This window comes from Otolemur garnettii, unplaced genomic scaffold (genome assembly GCF_000181295.1).
Source record: "Otolemur garnettii isolate 467f Iridium unplaced genomic scaffold, OtoGar3 scaffold00175, whole genome shotgun sequence".
Lineage (NCBI taxonomy): Eukaryota > Metazoa > Chordata > Mammalia > Primates > Galagidae > Otolemur > Otolemur garnettii.
Genome location: NW_003852570.1, coordinates 678,502 through 685,885, shown reverse-complemented (window position 1 = coordinate 685,885; position 7,384 = coordinate 678,502). Strand labels below are relative to the sequence as shown.

The 7,384-nt window shown below is 47.4% G+C and overlaps 1 pseudogene; it reads right to left on the bottom strand.

Annotated features, from left to right (window-relative positions):
* Positions 1 to 2,577: 2,577 nt before the first annotated feature.
* LOC100955809 lies at positions 2,578 to 7,014 on the bottom strand (annotated as a pseudogene).
* Between the last annotated feature and the right edge of the window lie 370 nt (positions 7,015 to 7,384).

Genomic DNA, 7,384 nt, shown 5'->3' with positions numbered 1-7,384 from the left:
AAAAAAAAAAAAAAAAAAACAAGCACAAAAACTCGAATAGCCTAATGTAAACACTCCTAGTAACCATAAGAGAAAGGGGAGGGCTCAGTGCTTTTATGCCAGTGACCAGGGCACCAACCACACCCACCAGAGCTGGTGGGCTCCAACCTGGCCTAGGGCCCATGAAACAACAATGACAACCACAACTAAAATACAGCTGGGTACCATGGCAGGCATCTTCATCCCCAGCCACCTGGGAGACTGAGGCAAGAAAACTGCTCAACCCAAGATAGTTAGAGGTTGCCATGAGGTGTAACACCAGAGCACTCCACCGAGGGTGACATAGTGAGACTCTGTCTTAAAAAAAAAAAAAAAAAAAGTAATCAGAGAAAAAAATAATAATAATAATTAAAAAAATTTAACAATGACTCTTACAAGTATGAGAAAAGGAATAATATGCAAAAAAGCAAAAATAACAAGCAAAGAAAAAAGGCAACAACAACAACAACTATATGTATATATATATATATGGCATGAGGATCAACTTTAGTAGGAATATATCTATGTTGCAATATACTTTCTGGACATCATGTGGCACCATGACTGGTTCCCAAGCTTATACCTGTTTCCAGGCTTAGATTATTCTTGGTGTTTGCCTGATTACCGGCTTGGCAGGGATAAGACCCTGTCAAACTCTTGACTCCACTGATCTCAAAAAAATTTTCACAGGCAAGTTCCACAAATTCTCCCTGCAACAGTTCCTATGAAGTGTAGGATATCCTGGGCCAGTTCTGAGTATAGGACAACTGTCTGCAAGTAAGACTCAAATTGCTGCACCTGGCCCACGTGGAAAAATGCCTGTGGCAACCACCATGTCCTAAGTTCTAAACAATGGCCTCTTCCTATCTGGGATCTTTCCCGTCTGAATGTCTCTCCCACCACCTAACCACAGTGGTGCCGCACCAGAAAGCACCCCACTCTGGCCATTTAATTCTGCTTGGGAGTCCACACTTTACCAATCTTTCCACACAATACTTAGTTTCCCCATGAAATGGGAATTGTAATCCTCAGTGGTAGGGCTGGTTGCCTCTGCCACAGCCACTGCAGCTGGGGTACAGAACCTTTCCTGGCAATCTCCACAGCTCTGGACTACACTCCAAGTCCAGTAGTCTGCCACCTCATTGCACACCCCAAACTGCCACTCCACACCAATATTCCGTGCAGGGAAAGATCTAGCCCACTCATTCTCACCTGTTGTTCCAGGAGAGCTTAGTTAAACATCTTTCCCATCCAACATCATGCTCTGCCTTCTGACTTCCATATTTTGACTTCAGCTCATTGTAGTTTTAACTTTCATTTTCCTCATGATTAGTGATGTCGAACATTTTTTAATGTTGTTTTGTCATTTCTCCATCTTCTTTTGAAAAGTTTTTGTTCATGTCTTTTGCCTACGTTTCCTCCCCAATTTTGTAAGAAACAATATATTTTATTTTTCTGACACCACAGCTCTGGTGAGTGGTTTTGTACCAAATTTAATGGAGGTTATACAGAATGTCTTGCACATGGGAAGAGGAGGAAAGTGAAGGAACCACAAAATTTAAAACAAAACAAAAACAAAAATCCTGGATAGCTTTTAACATCTGCTCCACTCCCACATTAATAAAATTCACTTGGTAATTCCTAATAAAAGGAGAACAGAAAACGAAGTGGGCAGGGAAGGGTATGTTGGGGAAGAGAAAGACTAGGGGAAGAAAAGACTGAAGAGTGTCCCAAGGACAGACCTTCCCCTCCCAGCGCTGAGGGATTGCCCTGGAGGGAGAATGATGCTTCATTAGATTTATTTCCCCAATACCATGTATTGCAGCTGCCAAAGGAAAAAAGAGAGGAGGGAAGCAGAGGATCACCAGTGGGACAACAAAGGAAAAAGACATGCTTACCCAAGAAGACAGGGAGAAACTGGAGAGAGAAAACAAGAGTAAAACATGATGGTGGGTTGCATTACTGAGAGAGACAGCCAGTGCTGATGAGCACTTGAACTGAAAAACAAACCTAAAAATAATAAGTTTCATTATTTTTAAAAAGAAAAACTCCCCCCATCAGTGAACTTAGTTCCCTTTTTGTGCTTTTCATTAATACTCTGCTCTGAGATTGTAGTTTGGTTTAGAAAATAGTCCAAAGGTCTGAAGATGGATTCTCCACCTAAAGTAAACAGCCAGCATTCCTGTTCTCCTCTTGCTCCAAAGACTAAATTCTCTGCCAAAATCCCTTGTACAATATAGTGTAGTACACAAGAAAATAAAGCCTCCCCTCCAAAAACAAAAAACCCCAAAAAGCAGAAAAAGAATCCTGGGAGAAGCCAGTCCAAAGAACAGAGAATGGTGCAACACATGACTGATGGCAATTCTCAAAGCATGGCTACAAATTCCCAGAATGAGATGCCATCATGGATACGTAAGTCTACAAAAATAATTAAAAAAAAATAGATCTTAAAAAAAAAAAAAACCCTGTTGATTACATGAAAAAATTGTTTTCAGGTAAATCCATACATTCTTGGATGCCTCCCTCCCCCAACGCAGCAGCCCTTAGGTCTCAGTTCTCCTATTGCATACCAATAGTGGGTGTTCCTGGAACTCCCTCAAAGCAGCTTTCAGGACCTGGAATCTTATCTTGACAAGGATCAGCATATCCAGTCTTAGCAGATGAAAACATCATGTTTCCTGGGTTGCCAGGTCCTTGGCTGAATCCACCTGTGCCCACGTCAGCAGCTATGCCCCGGGGTCTCATCTGTGGAGAGATCATGATGTTATGTTGGGGTCCCATCATTCCCTGCAAGAACATCATCATGCCTAGAGAGCTCACGGGCCCAGGGTGAGTGTAGAGCTCCACAGGTTCCCAATCCTTGCCAGGAATCATGCCCACAGTGGCAGGTGGATTGATTATCATGGGGGGCTGGCCATGGATTTTGCTGGTGATATCATCTGATGGTGAGGTCTCATCATGCCTTGTTGTAGAAAGGCTGGTGGTCTCATGGGGTTGTGGCCTGGCATGGATGAAGCTGTACCAAGAGGTATGTCCTGAATTCCCACTAGCCCTAGACCTCTCATGCCAGGTCATGCTAATCCCATTTTGGGGCTTGCTCCCCAATATTCCCCTGCATGTGTAAAAAACCAGGTCTAGGGCCCTAGGGCTGGCTGTTTCCAACCTGGGATTTCCCCTCAAGGGAAATATTGAAGTGTCTGGCTAGGCTTCTCTGATGGAATAATGAGGGATAGATCAGACTCAGGTATTCTGGTGACTCAAGGACAGATAACTTCCTGCAAATCTGGGCTGTAAACACCAAAGGCACACTATTCCCCAGAACAGTGAAGGAGTCAAGACCCCCAGGCCTCCAGGCTTGCAAAGTGATGCATCTGCTGAACTTTGGGGCAGGTTACTGGGGCTATCAAGGGGGCCTTCTCCTGGGAAGCCAATTTTTCCTGGGAAGCTGTACTGTCCCCCACTGGGACCATTGTGAGGGAATGGAATATGCTGAGGAGGACATTGTACTGGAGGGAAGCTCTGGGGGAAGTTCAACTGTCCTTGAATACCATCAGTGGCTCTTGGGACCCATACCCCATGATAGGATTATGTGACATCAAGCCAGGTCCCATTGGGATCCCATGAGTAGGTATGTTGGGTCCCATAGCATTCGAAGAGGGCATCTGATTGAAGTGAGAAAGTTACTGGGTCATTCTCATTGGGTTACGGGTTGGCATCAGAACCATGGGATTTGGACCTGAAATTCAAGGATTCTGTGTGTTAATGCCCATTCCTGCCATGTTATTCATTGATGGCAAGTTGGGAGAATGAGCTGGAAGGGAGTCATCATCTGAGTTGGCCACAGTCTTGATGGCGTCATGGTACAATGTGGCAAAACTTGAACATTCTAGACATCAAAATAGAGAGTAGGTTCTGAGAGAGGATTGGCTCTAGAGGCATTGTATAAAGTCTGTTAGAAGGAAGACTTCCAGGAATATTCACAGAGGTAGTTTGGCTGGCTGTAGGAGGCAGGAGCCTCCCTGACTCTATACTTCCCAGAATGGCTGGGGAGGCCATGGTAAGGGGAGCTTTATGGTTTGGAGGGATCCCAGGACTCTGAAGATGAGGTTTTGGAGAAGAGGTCCATCCAGGTGATGGGGCAGGAAGTTATGGAGACTTGAGGTGGACAGGCAAAGCCACGGCAGACCCCAAGACATGGTGGGACTTAATGGAAGAGGCAGTAGCTGCTCGGCGCCTGTGGCTCAAGCAGCTAAGGTGCCAGCCACATACACCTAAGGTGGCAGGTTCGAATCCCCAGCCCGGGCCCGCCAAACAACGATGGCTGCAACCAAAAAATGGCCAGGCTTTGTGGCTGGTGCCTGTAGTCCCAGGTACTTGGGAGGCTGAGGCAGGAGACTCGCTTGAGCCTAGGAGTTGGAGGTTGCTGTGAGCGTGATGCCATGGCACTCTACCCAGGGGGATAGCTTGAGGCTCTGTCTCAAAAAAAAAAAAAAAAAAAAAAAAAAAAAAGAGGCAGTAGCCAGGCCCATCATCATGCCTGACAGTTGTGATGGAGTCCAGGGGTACTTGAGGGTCTCTGAAGGCAAGCCCAGCATTGGGGACTGGACTTGGTGTATCATGGGAGACCTCAGAGACTTAATTCCTGGGGAATGCACCTGGCCACCTGCCACAGATATATCCAAGGGCTTCCACCCCAGACCTTGCTAACTGGGAGCTACTGTGTTGGGACTGCTGGTGTTTCTGGAAGGGTTTAGAGGTCATAGTGGCATGTGACTGAGCCAGCTCTTAGTCCTTTAGTCATGCCCTATTAGTTCTCTGAGGTTCTGCAAGCCATTTCTGTGGATTGGACCCTGAGACATAGGAAGGAAGGGCCTGGGGCCCATGCCATACTCCTACTGGAGGTGCTCTCTAAACAACAAGGGTACCAACTTCTGCTGAGTGGGCAGCACATTTGAGCCACCCAGGTGCAGTCTCAGCATCTCCTAAGAGCCTACCCAGGCCTCTCTCATCTTCTGATGTATCATCTCAGAGTTGGAACCCATGCTCATACTCAGGTTGACATTTTCCTTCCATCCTACCAGGAACCATCCCAAAGTCAAGTTCCTGAGCAGGGCCTATTTTTGGAGGCATTCCTTTTGAAAAGTCACCCCTAGAAGAACTGTGTGAGCCCTCAACTAGTATTCTAGGGAAAAATGGGGGTTTCTCCCTGGCTCCATGTGGTGCTGGGCACTTGGGATCATCCTGCTCATCTTCATGCTGGGCCTGATGCCTTCCATGCCCATCCCTGAGGGGATTCCCAGATGTTTCTCCACCAGCTGCTGTTGAAATATCTCTTCAGACAGTCCTTGGGGATTTGGGATGTGTTCTCATTGGCCAGGACTGCTAAAGACACCCTGGCCATGAGGAAAATTTCTACCATCTGGGATTTTTGGCACATCATCTGGCCAACTGACTCTAGAAAGACCAGGTCTAGACCTTTGGTTGGCCACATTTGGCCCTTCCATCTCAGAGTTAATCATTCCTGCAAATCCAGGGAGGTGCATTTGGCTTCGTGGCATGTTGGGGTGGGGAGCCATGCCCCTCAGGGGGAGTAAATATGTCATGTTGATACCATCAGAAAATGGTTCTACACCACCAGGTGCCCATCCCTCACTAGGAGTCATTTGGTATGGAGGGGGAGGCCCTCAGAACATCCACCAAGGCCTGTGCTGATAGCTCAGTATGTCCTGGATGGAGAACTGCTGGACCACCACTCGTTCCTCCTTCCTCCTTTTCTCTTCATTAAACTTCTGCTGTAGCTTCAGCCACACTATCTACTCTGGAGTGATGTGGTCCAGGTGGTTTGGTCCTATGGGTTCAGACTGGGAGTTTATAGAAGGTGGAACCATTTAATCTGGAGCAAAGAGCAAATCTCTATGTCCCTGAGGGACAAATGGAGCTCCCACATCTGTCTGGGGCAGAAGTTCCTTACCTAGATTTTGGGATTGAGCCATCATGGCTTGTATTGGCCCTTCTGGTTTTTTCTGAGGTCCATCTAATACCCTAGTGTTCTGTGGGAGTGGCCCACTTTTGCTCCTGTGAATTCCTTCTCTTCAGGGAAAAGCATACACTGGATGTCTCTAGAGTCTGTAGGGAGCCCTCTTGGTGCTCCTGCTGCTCCAGAGATAGGCCATCAAGGTTCTCTCCCAGCATGGGGGCCTTGCCATTGGACACAGGTGGAGGTGGAGGGGCTTTGGGATCTGCTGAAGAGCTGTTGCTTCCCTGGGAGGCAGGGGTCACTGCTCTGTTGTTAGGTATCAAATTTGGCCCAGTACTATCTGGGGGCAGTGGAGGGGAGCTGGTAGGACTACCTACAGAAAGAATCAATTTATTTTCTACCCCAGGACTATCCTGGTCCACGGGACATGAGGGTAAGGCAGGTTTGGGTGCTAGTGCTAGAATTGGTGGAGTTGGCCGAAGTCTGGTGTTCTGGGAAGAGTTCTGGTCCTGGGTAGTGGGAGCTGTGGGCTGTGGTGGGAGAGGTTTTGGATCATTCTGAAGGGCAGGTATTTGTGTGTTCAGAGGGGCTGTGCTTCTCTCCATCTTGCTGATAGAAATATTCTGTATGTGGAAAGAGAAGATAGTTTCAACCTGGCCCTTCAATAAAGCTTTTGCAGCCTTATTGGCCATCTCAGTAGAAAACACATACACCATTTTGGCTGGAGTTTTCTGAGCAAGTGTGGGCTCTGGAGTAGTAGTTTGGCCATGGGAGGGGGTGGAAGACCTGTGGGCTGTAGCATTTGATGGGGTCATCAAGTATGGTGTGTGCTGGGAATTCTGGGACTTTATATGGTCAGCAGAATTACATACCTGATTAGAGAATTTGGAATCCAGCTGAGGGTTTCCAGATGGGGACATCGCTGTAGCGGGACAGACCATCACCTCCTGCTTTGACTTACGGCTACTCTGCGTCTTTCCTGATGGAAAGCTCCTCACTTTAGGATTGCTGGAATGCATTGATTTGAATCCTGAGCTTGCAGTCCCAGACAGCAATGGGCTCACCGAGTTCCTCTCAGGCTGCAGCAGAAAAAGCTGCTGGGGGGCATTGGCCATGGACCAGTGCTTGCTGGGTGCATCCCTTAATACTGAATGCTGGCCACCTGTGTGTTTTTTTCGTCTTTGTTTCTCTCTGCTGTGGAAATGGGTCCTTTCTCCTTGCAGCTCCAACATTCCCTGGGTGTGTACTTCCTGCTGCCAAAGGAAAATCTCCCATCTCCAGGGCACACAAAACCCCAAGGGTCATGACACTGCAGTGTTCATCCTGGAGGGAAGGAGTCCAGGAACCCCTTCCTCAAAGATGACCTTCACCTTTCAAGATGTCCAACTT